This window comes from Zootermopsis nevadensis, unplaced genomic scaffold, assembly GCF_977971745.1.
Source record: "Zootermopsis nevadensis isolate Lab colony 2312 unplaced genomic scaffold, Znev_1.0 Znev_ptg000013l, whole genome shotgun sequence".
Taxonomy (NCBI): Eukaryota; Metazoa; Arthropoda; class Insecta; order Blattodea; family Termopsidae; genus Zootermopsis; species Zootermopsis nevadensis.
In genome coordinates, this window is record NW_028259145.1 from 10,013,876 (window position 1) to 10,025,592 (window position 11,717).

General features: G+C 34.4%; 1 protein-coding gene across 5 annotated transcripts in view; it reads right to left on the reverse strand.

The window, feature by feature from the left end:
* Nucleotides 1-11,717, reverse strand: part of LOC110830756 (stranded at second) — a 102,004-nt gene that overhangs the window by 66,041 nt on the left and 24,246 nt on the right. The gene's annotated exons all lie outside the window — the stretch shown is intronic.

Genomic DNA, 11,717 nt, shown 5'->3' on the forward strand with positions numbered 1-11,717 from the left:
CATCATCAACATTATCATTACCACTAATTAACATCTATGGTTAATTATAACTCACACATTAACTGCAACACGTACTGATAATTCTTCCAGCCGCTCAATTTCAACATCTTCATTATCCTATTTCAGACGCTAAATCTGTGTTTAATAATATTTTTGTGATTATCGTATTGTATTCATTCACATTAATGGTAATATTTATAATTATTATTTTCCAGGAGTCTCAGTCACTAAAACACGAGACAGGAAAGTGAATGATCGTGATTCGATTCCAGGCTAACAAAACGGTTTTTAGAAAGTTCAGACCGATTTAACGGCCTACAAGGCATCTTTTCTTAATGGACAATACTGTGCATTTTATTTTAAGTAAATCCTTCATCTAATAAACTGATGCTATGTTTCGGTGGAACTTTATCCCAAAGTTCTATATGTGTCTTCACTGAGTGATGTTTAGACACATTTTCTTATCGGTTTCAGTTGTAATCAGAATACCAGGCATATTATGTATTTATTTATTCATTTATAAAGAAATATTAAAATAAATAGTTACGTCCTATTCCTTCACTGTCAGAGTTTTAGTCATTAGACAGGGCTGTTATCTCCCTGATGGTGGAGACAGCACCTCTGAAACGTCGGTAAACTTCTACCAGACTACACGGTGACAGTTAAATTCATACTTTCCGCCGTAAGAACGTGAAATTTCACAGACAACAGAGTGTTTGACCAACAACCACCCTGTTCGTTTTTCTGTAACCCAAACTCATTTCAGCATAGCGTGTTATCGATCGGTACGATGACCGCAGTTAATTAGCAGGGCGACGTTATAACGTCTTACAGCGAGGTCGGATGGAATGCCGTTATGCAAAATGCGACCAGCACGCCACTACCGTTCCCTGATACTTATATTCGTACATGTTGAATAAGGCCAACCCGCTACATTCTGTTGCTCAAGACATGACACTTCTGCAACAAATGAATACGTTACGGTAAACGAAAACTGGACACAACAAAGAACGCGAATTGTCGGACACTATCTGGTTGCAAGTACTTATTCAACTCTTGTATTTCATTTTTAATATCTCATTTGGTGAATCGTTAGACTTCTGCAGAATCATCAGATAGTTAGTTGTTCTTTATTGACGTAATTTGTACTATAGTTAGAAGATTGCTGTCTTCTGGGTTGTTGCGCCGTGTAGTCTGGTAGAAGTTTACCAACGTTTCAGAAATTCTTCCTGCCTCCATCATCAGCGCGATGAGGCAGCAAGGACCTCTTTAACGTTGATAAGAATCTCCAAGACTACACGCCGTAACAACCCAGAAGCCAGTCACCTTCATATTCGCAACCATGAGGACCTCGAGTCCTACTTGTACTATTATCATCATCATAATCATTATTGTCATCACCTAAATTTTGATAATTATGCTAAGTTCTATCCGTAAAACTCTAAATGCATCTGCAAAGCACAGATTTGGAGAATTGAATATTTATCTTAAGGAATTGCAAGCGTATATTACAAATAATATATACCCACATCATAGTTAGAAAAAGGTAATATCTTTCGTAATGTACACATACCGGTTCGTCATCAATAGTTTTGTTCAACTTGTGAACTTTTTGTGATCATATGCCTGCATTTTTATAGAGAAAGTATTTATATGCAGATACACATTTATGACCATTATATCGTACCAACTCTTCGTGTGGCGAAATTTTGTTGTGTGCCATCTAGTGTCTGACAAATTAGGATGTGCTGTGATTGCGCTATACCGTTCTAGAGTAATCTTTTACAAAAATCTTTCTGTACTAATTAATATGCAGATTACATTATGAAAACCAGTTCATCACAGCCAATTTGTATGACTGCTAGTTATGATTTCCTGCTGTCCCTTTTGAACCATTCACACCGGCTTTGTTATGCTGTATATAACAATTATCCTTCTAACTTTAAGTAATATATGAATTACTTTACTGCAGGTTTGTCACTAAAACGTCACATCGTCTCTGTTGATCGACACTCATATTTCCTTAAATTCTTGGAATGAAAATATGTTCGACAAGATAACACGTCTTCCGGCATTAAACTGGATACCAGAGAAGTTCATTCATCATTCTTTTGTAAAGACTGAAGATAAGGCTACTTATCTCTGTTAAATCTAATTTGTTAGAGATCATTTTTTTTCTGCTTCCTTTTACGTAGTTACTTCGCACCTTAATTGTTGCATTAACTCATGTTAACCTATTTATTACGCGAATTGATACCACAGATAATACGGGATAAATTTACAATTATTTCCTAAGCTCTAAATTGTAATCTTTTGTGATAATGATGATAATTCCTTTCGTAATTATACGTTATCAGTTTCTTAGTTTTGTGTCAGTATCTCTAGATATACAAAGTTGTAGATGGCAAGTCTCATTAAGAAAGTTAATATAAGCTGTACTAAAATTAACCATATGCATACCTAATTTTATAAAGGATATTTAGATATCAAATAAACAATTATTTGTTTAGTGAAAAATCGACATCCCCAGAACTGATCTTAGTACTTCCTTCTCATCTGTCTAAAGTTTTCATTTTCGAAGGTCTCAGTAATATAATTACTTCCTACTTAATGTTAAGTAGCATGCAGTTCACAGCGACATAATCAATCTTCATTTCTTCCGAACAAAGAATGAATTGCCTTCAGTATTACTGTTTCCCTGTGCATGAATCTTCGTTAAGTAGGGCTATATTAAAAAAGCCACTAAGTTTGAGGAGCTGGCTCTACAACAGTCTTCAGATGAATCTACCTATTCTGTTGATTGCTATAGAAGGGGCTAATCCCAATCGCTCGTCAAGCTCTGAGATTTAATGTCTTCCTTCGCTTTTAATAAATTGAACGATGAATCAAGTCCAGAGAAACAGCAAAATTGAATGTAAAGCAACATCGTTACTTTACTAGAGCACGAAACATGTATATTTATTCAAATAAAGATCTTTGCAAACTAAAAAAGTCTGCAGACATGATGGGAATATATTAGTAAGGATAATTTTTAGCTGATAATACAGTTTCGAATAAATTACGTTTACCTACTCAGTGTAATCGCTCTAAAACTGACAAGTCCAAGTCATAGACCTCAGGAAGTTAGCTGGAATTATTACGATATTCAAGATTGTACGAGTATTATCGTACCCCTATCCTTCTTTTATTATTAGCTAATGCACGGTTGAATATCCTTTCGAAACACAGTTACGCTTTGCAGGCTCAATATTATCACAATTGCCGGATACTGTAAGGAACGTAGAGGTGGAGTGATTAAAATTTCTGCGTTGTATATTTGGAGGTGCCGGGTTCGAATTTGGCCTGAGACTGGTTATCCTATGTGAAACTAGCCCCAAAATCAGCATAAGCTGGGACATCACCTTTAAGTAGGCCGAGGCTGTTTAATTCCAAATCTTTTATATCTTACCATTCGACGCCAGCTATTCAACTGAAAAACAGATATTACTTATGAGATTTCACTGAATAGTATTAGAATTATCTGTTTATAAAATAAGCAAGTTTTAGTTGTACTGTGGTTGGTTGATACGTGACCATTTTCTGTTAAGAGATTTTGGATCTTAATGGAATAATATTTATGAATGTGTGTTGTCTTGACCGTTGTCAACGTACTGCTATTAAGAAATTAAAGTTTTGTGGGATAGTATTTATGACTATGTGTGTTAACTAGTTTAGATTTTACCGTTATTCACGACGGGAAATTTATTAGTTTTCCCCAAGTTTTTCTTTAAACATGCTCCATGTCAAAATAAGGCCATAATTCAAATGCATTTAACACAATTGTGAGCCCTTATAGCCTTTTCATGTACCAATATTTTGTACAATGATCCCAAACATGGTGGGACATGACTTATATTAACCTAACCGTTTTATTGGCAGAACTGAGAAATATAACATGTTTTGAGAATTTAATTTAAGGTGGGTAGTAACCCAGGACTCCAGAAGGTAAACGGGGCATTCCTCTGTATCATCTATAACTCTGGATCACAAGGGCTATTTTTACTAAGAATATAGCCAAAGAGAAAAAGGAGATTTGTTAAAACATCTGTTGTAAATTTTACTGCGTATTAATCAGTATTCTATATAAATGCAAAATAAATAAGGAACAGGCTGTCTGTCTGAAATGAGTGTATAGAATTTAAGATGCCTTCAAGGAAGAAAAGACTCGAACCACAAGACAAAAATATGTGCAGTCCCGTTATACGTAATATTTTAGGTTTTTTATAATATGCGAATAAAATTTGGCTGTAAAAATGTATTTTAATAATAATAAACAAGGATCTTCGTATTTAAATTCAAGGAATGTGGACAGTGAAATCAAAAGTAATACCAATAATTATAGGAGCAACTGGAACTGTCTCCAAGTCACTCAGAAAATGTTTGGTCATTAGACGTTCTAGGCCTGTAATCTGAGTTTTGACAAAGTCTCAAGAAACCATAATCCTAACTATTATTATTATAGTAATTATTATGTAGATTACCATTGGGACTTTTCTTATGATGCAATGCTTTGTGTAAATAAGCTTGGCGCGTGTTTGGCCGTGTTTGATATATTATAGATGCTGTCTCAGTCAGACATGAAACAGTGTAAAAGTGAGGCACGAAGTTGAACGACCGGAACTCCATCTTCCGCGGTCCGGCAAGAGGTCTTACAAACTGAGGTCAGGCGGCGAAGCGACGAAGCTTAACTCTTAATAGGCCCACTGTTTGAAAATCAGCCTAAGAGCATCCCAATGTAGAGACTGTTAACCCATTGTTTACTTTATGCGAGTGAAACTTTTTAATCTGACAGTGCTCAACCAACCAGAGGCAATTGTGAGCACAAGTAGAGAATTATGTAAGTGATACGTTTCTCATTGTTTTATGGTCACATTCATATAATCACTTTATTATTGTAAGAACACGACTTAGGAAAAACTCACACTTTATCAGGGATTCGGAACAGGAAGTAATGATTTTGGTTGTTGGTTCACTATTATTTATTTATATGTGCAAAATACACGGACATTCGGACAAATGGTCTTTGTCCATCAATCTTTAATGTTTCATTTTCTAAATAACTGAATGGGTTTTTATAAAATTTTATTTTAAAGCTTACTTTGAATTTGGTTGATTTTCATTGTGAGTTCATATCGGTGCAGTATAACAACGTTATTACGAAGCTCAAATAAAAGTGTACACGTTTTCTCAAAAACTGATCATGTACGAGACGGACTGCAGAGTACCCGAAATCAAAGCGTCCTGGCCTCTGTACATCGTAGGACGATACCTCTTGTCGTTCCGAACGAGCCTTATTCCTTAAACATTTTCAGTTGGCATTAATTAATATTAAAACCATTTATAAAAAACATTGCAACAAAACACAGAACGACCTAACCAAACAACTGACTCCATGATGCAGGGTCCTTCTTGCAAGTGTACTTTTTATTCTCCTTGTAATTTTACTGGCATATATTTTATTTCTTTTTAGTTAAATAATGATAAAATTATATTATAATAAAATCATGTTTTCTAGCCCATGGCTAGTCATTTTACTGGCCCCTCTGCGACAAGCGTTTATTGCAACAATAATAAAATTAACACGAATAGTAAAAAGTCATTTTGTTAAAGATTATACAAATGCAACTGTCCGAGATAGTGGACTTCGTACATTGCTGCCAGTTGTTTCTGTTTGATGTAGTGAATTTGAAACATACTGATGCATTTGAATAAACACTCTGCTAAATTATAACTGTTCAGGGGAAAATCCTGTGATCTGTTACTATCGTCATAACACACCAAAGCAAACCGTTATTTCTCAACACACCGTGGACAACGAATTGGTTTTCCCGCTGTTTAGTGCCTCGGAACGTTTCACATGCTGGAACCTATAAACGCCCTACAAACTTGTAAAGATGAAACAACTAGGCCATTACATATTTTTACATTCAACAAGAGAGTTTTGCTAACAAGATAATTAATGTAGTTTACAAGAAGTAGAAATGTGAATAGAATTTTTATTCTATTAGCTTAAGCGTTGAATACAGGTTAGTGTTCAGATTCACGTCTCGGCCGCTTTGCTCCCATGGAAGGAGATCCTATACCTACTGGATATAAGGCAATGGGAGTCTCAAAACCAATCTGCATTTAATAAAGAAATGATAAGCCCTTTTCTCTGTAGAAAATAAAAGTTAGGTCAGTAGGATCTACTTCGAAAATAAAGCTAAATATATGAGGTCTTTGAATGTGTTATTATATCAGAATGCTATAATTAATTATGTTCAGAACATTTGATTATGCCTCCTTTTATTAAATTTAATTTTAATGAATCTCATTAAATAACGCGGAAAAGTCCGTTCTACCTTAAAGAAAACATAACTCGTCTCCATTAGAAAGATCAATCTGTTTATGTTCTTTAGGAAAGTAATCGATGTTTAATCTAAGATTCATGTAAAATCCATATCCACTCTGTAGAAAGCAGAACTATTAAATGTTACAAGTACGTTATAGTTATTATTTTTCATTATTATTTCATAATTATTGTATGTATTATCAGTGTTTGCCTGTTATTGGCTTCTTGCTGTTGGCAAACACGTAAATAAATTAATTGAATTGAATTAAAGTGTGAGAAAAGGGGACACTCAATATTTCAAAGAAGATGCAATGGAGTATCCCTACATATAACAAGTTTAGCTGTACTTATGCCGAAAAGGGACCTTAAATAGATAATCTTTTCTTATGCACTACATGAACAAAATTTCCACATCTTTGTGATGTAAACACATGCCAAACAGCATGTCTGTTCTGCTGCTTTTGTCAGACACATTCTATCCTCTGTAATATTCTACTTTAAATCTTACATTAGTAAAGCATTTTGCTGTCCCTGACTTGTTCCACTTGACCCGTACGCATGACCTCACATGCCGTCTCGCAATCCTCCTAGCATTTCTTTTCTTGAATTATCTTTTACCACGCCCTGCATTCCTCTGGGCTGCTGGGTCCATGATAATAAACAAAACCCTTCTCTAGGTGTGCCATTAGGATTGATTTTAATTTCCTTTATGCGAATCTGTAACAATTATGAACCTCCACGTTCTGCGGTGGTTTCGAACGGAATATCTCGACACGACGAAGGCACTCACGATGCCACGAAACACATGCAATTGAATTATAAACTTTTAGAATGGGGATGCATTATCTTGTTATGTGATACAAATTTTCGTAGAACCAATTATTCTAACTTGAGTTAATTTCTGCATAAACTGAAGTGAAAAAAGTGTGTTCAAGAGCAATATTTTTGGATTAAAATGTCTTTTAACCTCGCTCAATGTAACACTTAAAAAAATGAAGATGACTGTTTTATAGGTACCTGCGCCGTGTAGTCTGGTAGAAGTTTCCCGACGTTTCAGAAGTGTTTGCTCATTTATACCTATGACCTTGAGAACTTGGAAATCTCACCCATTTCATGACAAGCTGATTTTTTCTTGTAAGGTTGTAATATGTCAACCATCCAGCCTTTATCTTTTTCCTCCAATTTGGATGACCACCTCTTGTCGGCTGTCCGCGGCCGCTTATTCAGTATATTCGCAGCAAACCTCCATATCTCGACGTTGTCTACCCTATCAACGTCACTGGGACGCGCCTTGCCATGCCATAGTGACAAGGGACCCACCAAGGATTCTATCTACTTACTGACAATACACAGGTATTCCTCTAGAATCTAGATTCTTTCTCTGTGATATAATATCTAGACTCTAGATATTATATCACAGAGAAAAAATCGTATATTGACTTGACCTTCAAAACTGCCTCATAAATTCAAGTGTAAATATCCTCGTCTTTTCCCCTTAAATTTTCAATTGTAAAACACATAAATACAACCGTTAAATGGAACTATATATCTGTATTACAATGATTACAATCAGATATCGGGTAGATATCTGTATCTGTAAGTATCTCATTGTAACTTTACACGAAATTCTTCAAAATTTCCCACTATTTTTGCCACATTAAAATTCTGAGCAGTTTTCGTAACTTGGGGTGTCTGTCTTTCTTGGAAGGTTGTGTGTGGGATTCTGAAACGGAGGAGGTTTTGTTATGTTCTCTGTTCGAATGACACTGTGGCCTACTTGTGCTACTATTCATCTTTGCCCACGGGCTAACACACTTCGCCGGCTGGAAATACCAGTTTGTATCACTGTTATTTATTGGACTTGTCACTTTTATAGAAGGTCCTTTAGATGGAGTCGAAATTATCCCAGATGTATTATATTTATTTATTTATCTAGATAGATTGTCTTGTAGATGATCTAGCTTCGTTATCTGTTTTTTTTATATTCTTTAAAGTTTTACAATTATATTAGTGTTCCCTAGGTGGATTATTTGTTTTTATTTATATTTCGTCAATTTTGCTCTGTGTTAATATTGTTTCTATATTGGGTTTGTCTGTACTTGGCAGTTACATTTAATACTGTACATGTATAAGTTTAGTTAATCCGTTTGTTTACTATTATCCATTATTATTTCACTATTATTGTATGTATTATCAGTGTTTGCCTGTTATTGGCTTCTTGCTGTTGGCAAACACTTAAATAAATTAATTGAATTGAATTGAATTATTTATTTATTAACGATGCCTTCTTATTGCTGAAAGCTCCCGGTGTAGTTGAGAAGTTTTTATTTGTAGTCTGCCATTTTATCAACGTAGTGTTTAGAAACCAATTTGTATGACTTACCAATAGTGAGATATAGTTTTATTTTTGGACTATGTATTTTAATTGTTCTTTTGTTATTAAGTTATACTTTCGGAGGACTTATCCGTTGAAAAACGCTCTAGCAACTTCGTTATTTATCTCTGTTATTACTACTAACTTCTTCAAAAAATAAAATATTGTTTTGAGGAGCTCAGTGTCAATCAATTAATAATTCAAAAGATAACTCTGCTGGGGACAACAATATACGCCCTATAAGCTTGGAAAACGTACAACTAAAAAGAATTTCTAAAATAATCCCTATATAAAGACAGAGTTTCAAGATATTTGTAGAGGGATAACGAAACTGCTAAAAGTCATGCAAAGTATGTGTTCTGTAAATTTTCGAAAATAATACTTTTTATAAAACGAAACCTACAACTACCGGGCCAAAACTATGCGTTTTGCTATGTTACTGTTTTGTGAATACAATGAATACATGTGCATGTATTCTGTAACACAAAGACATTACCGACACTGATTCTAAGGGAACTCTAGAAAACTACTGTTGCGGGGAAATAATATTTTTAGCAAGGGTAGTACATATTTCCTTCTCTGCTATCCCCTCTCAAAAGCTCTGATCTCACAAATCATTTATTTCTAATGGACGTGAAACGCACAGATTCGGCCCGACTACTGTACTTTCGAAATGCAAGATAAAAATATTTAATTACGCCTACACACCAATATATGTATATTGGTGTGGAAAAATGTCGTTTAAAATAAAGCCACAAGGACGTCTTAAACGGAAACTGGGTCAGAACATACGCCTCGTCTTTGATGTCAGACAGGGAGACTCTGCCTTGGCCGGGTTTCTCTTAACGTTGAATTAGACAGCGAAGTTTCACAATGAAGATCATATGGCATGCAGAAAGAAATTATCTGGTTGCTGTAACAAATCGGGTTTTGTATATTCATGAGATTTATCACGCCCATTCACCTCTGCATAATAGTTTGTATATATATATATTAGACTCCCTATTATCCTGGTTAGTTGGGAAATATATTTTCCCGAATAATTGAAACCTCGGGTAATTCGCAAAAATGTAAGAAACACATGCAAATGTAACAAACAAATATGTAAGGTCATTTACGGATATTTACTACTTACATTTTTAAAGACTTCCTAATAACAGAAACTATTTTGTATAAAATTTAGTACAGTATTTTCCAACTAGTTTTCAAAATAACTTCCAGCGGAGAGTAATAACATTTTCTTTTCATCTTAGCAGCAAACGATTTATATTAGTATGTTTTATAATATGTCATAGTTGTATTTATTCCTTTATATTTAAGCGTCCTAATATTTTACAACAGATTTTCTAAATTTTTTGTTGTTGTTTAAACCAGATGGACCACGGATTATCGGGAGTTTTCTGTTCCTGAACAATTTTAGGCGTTTGTATGATTACAGATATAGTCATTTTCTTCCGATTACATTTGCAGAAGCTATATAAGTCCATGAATAAGAAAGAATATTAACACTTTTACACTTTGAAGCCTAGTCATAATTATATGCACCTTATGCTTTAACAATCAGTAATGCTCCGTTTCGTATTTATGGGTTATATGATTCTCAGCGTCAACAGCCATTATTATCTTAAACAGTAAACAGTAACCAGTTGATTTTTGTAATGGTTACGTGTTGTGTTTTCTTTGAGATATGAACTGAGTTCTAGAGTGTCATTTAGACGAGATTTGGCTTCAAATGATTAATTTACATCTGTTCTCTTTGTCTAGGAACTAAAATAAGGATTATGTAACAGAATATGGTAAAAATTAGTAATAAGGTATATCACAGTTTGTACTCTTACCAGATATTAGGCTTGTTGGTAATCAAATCAAGAAGGATGAGATTGGCGGAGCATGTAGCTAGCATGAAGGAAATCAAAGACTCGCAAAACTGTTATTGGAAATACTGAATGTTAAAGGCTATTTGGGAGATCAGGGAACAATATTTTAATAGAATTTAAATAGACTGTTTTTGGGATATGGACTGGATCCATCTGACTCTGGACAAGGCCAGTGGCGGGCTCTTGTAAGCACGGCAATAAACCTTCGAATTCCATAAAAGGAGGGACATTACTTGACTAGCTGAGAGGCTGTTGGCTTCTCCAGAAAGGATTCTACTCTACGGAGTTAGTCAATACACCAACCAGATAAAATCAGAACAGCTTTTCTTGAGATAACAATTTTGGATCTCTTATACAAAGTTGAGTTTTATGGCAACGAAATTGCTCTAAATAAGTTAGAATCATGTTTGGTTACGAATACCAAAAAATAAAATGTATAAAGAGAGACTAGTGAATTAGTTACTGAACTACTATATTTTCATTTAGTTCTCCAAATACCTAAACGTTATTTACTTATAATGTTACACACGATTTAAGTTAATTCATAAACAACCATGTATAACATTAATTTGCACCTAACATGATTCAGAAAATTAAGGTTTCTAAATATTCATTTCTCGTATTAAATTCTGTGACATTCTGGATAAAACTCTCTTTGATTGATTGATTGATCTATACGTTACTTAACTACATAGTTTGAAATGAGTATGTTATAAAGTTTTGAAGCATGTTAGAAGATGACAATTGAAAGGTGTATGAGCAAGACTGTAGGAGCTTAATCATGACCTGTATCTTTGCATTGTTTACACATTTGTCTATAGCGCCTGAGAAAACAAAATAAAGACACCAAGAATAACAAATAACTCGGCATGGGTTCTAACTTAGTTCAAATATAAATATTTGTCTCTCTAAGTCGGCCAGTACAACTCGGATGGCCTTGATTATCTTTTGGAAACGGTAGTTAAGCTAAATATATGCAAACGATGTTCTTTACACAGAAAGTTACTCAGCTGACCCATTACTAAAGTAGCCAGGATTCCATACAAAAACCGATAACTATACTTTACACACGATTTTCAAGTCTTTGTAGCGAACT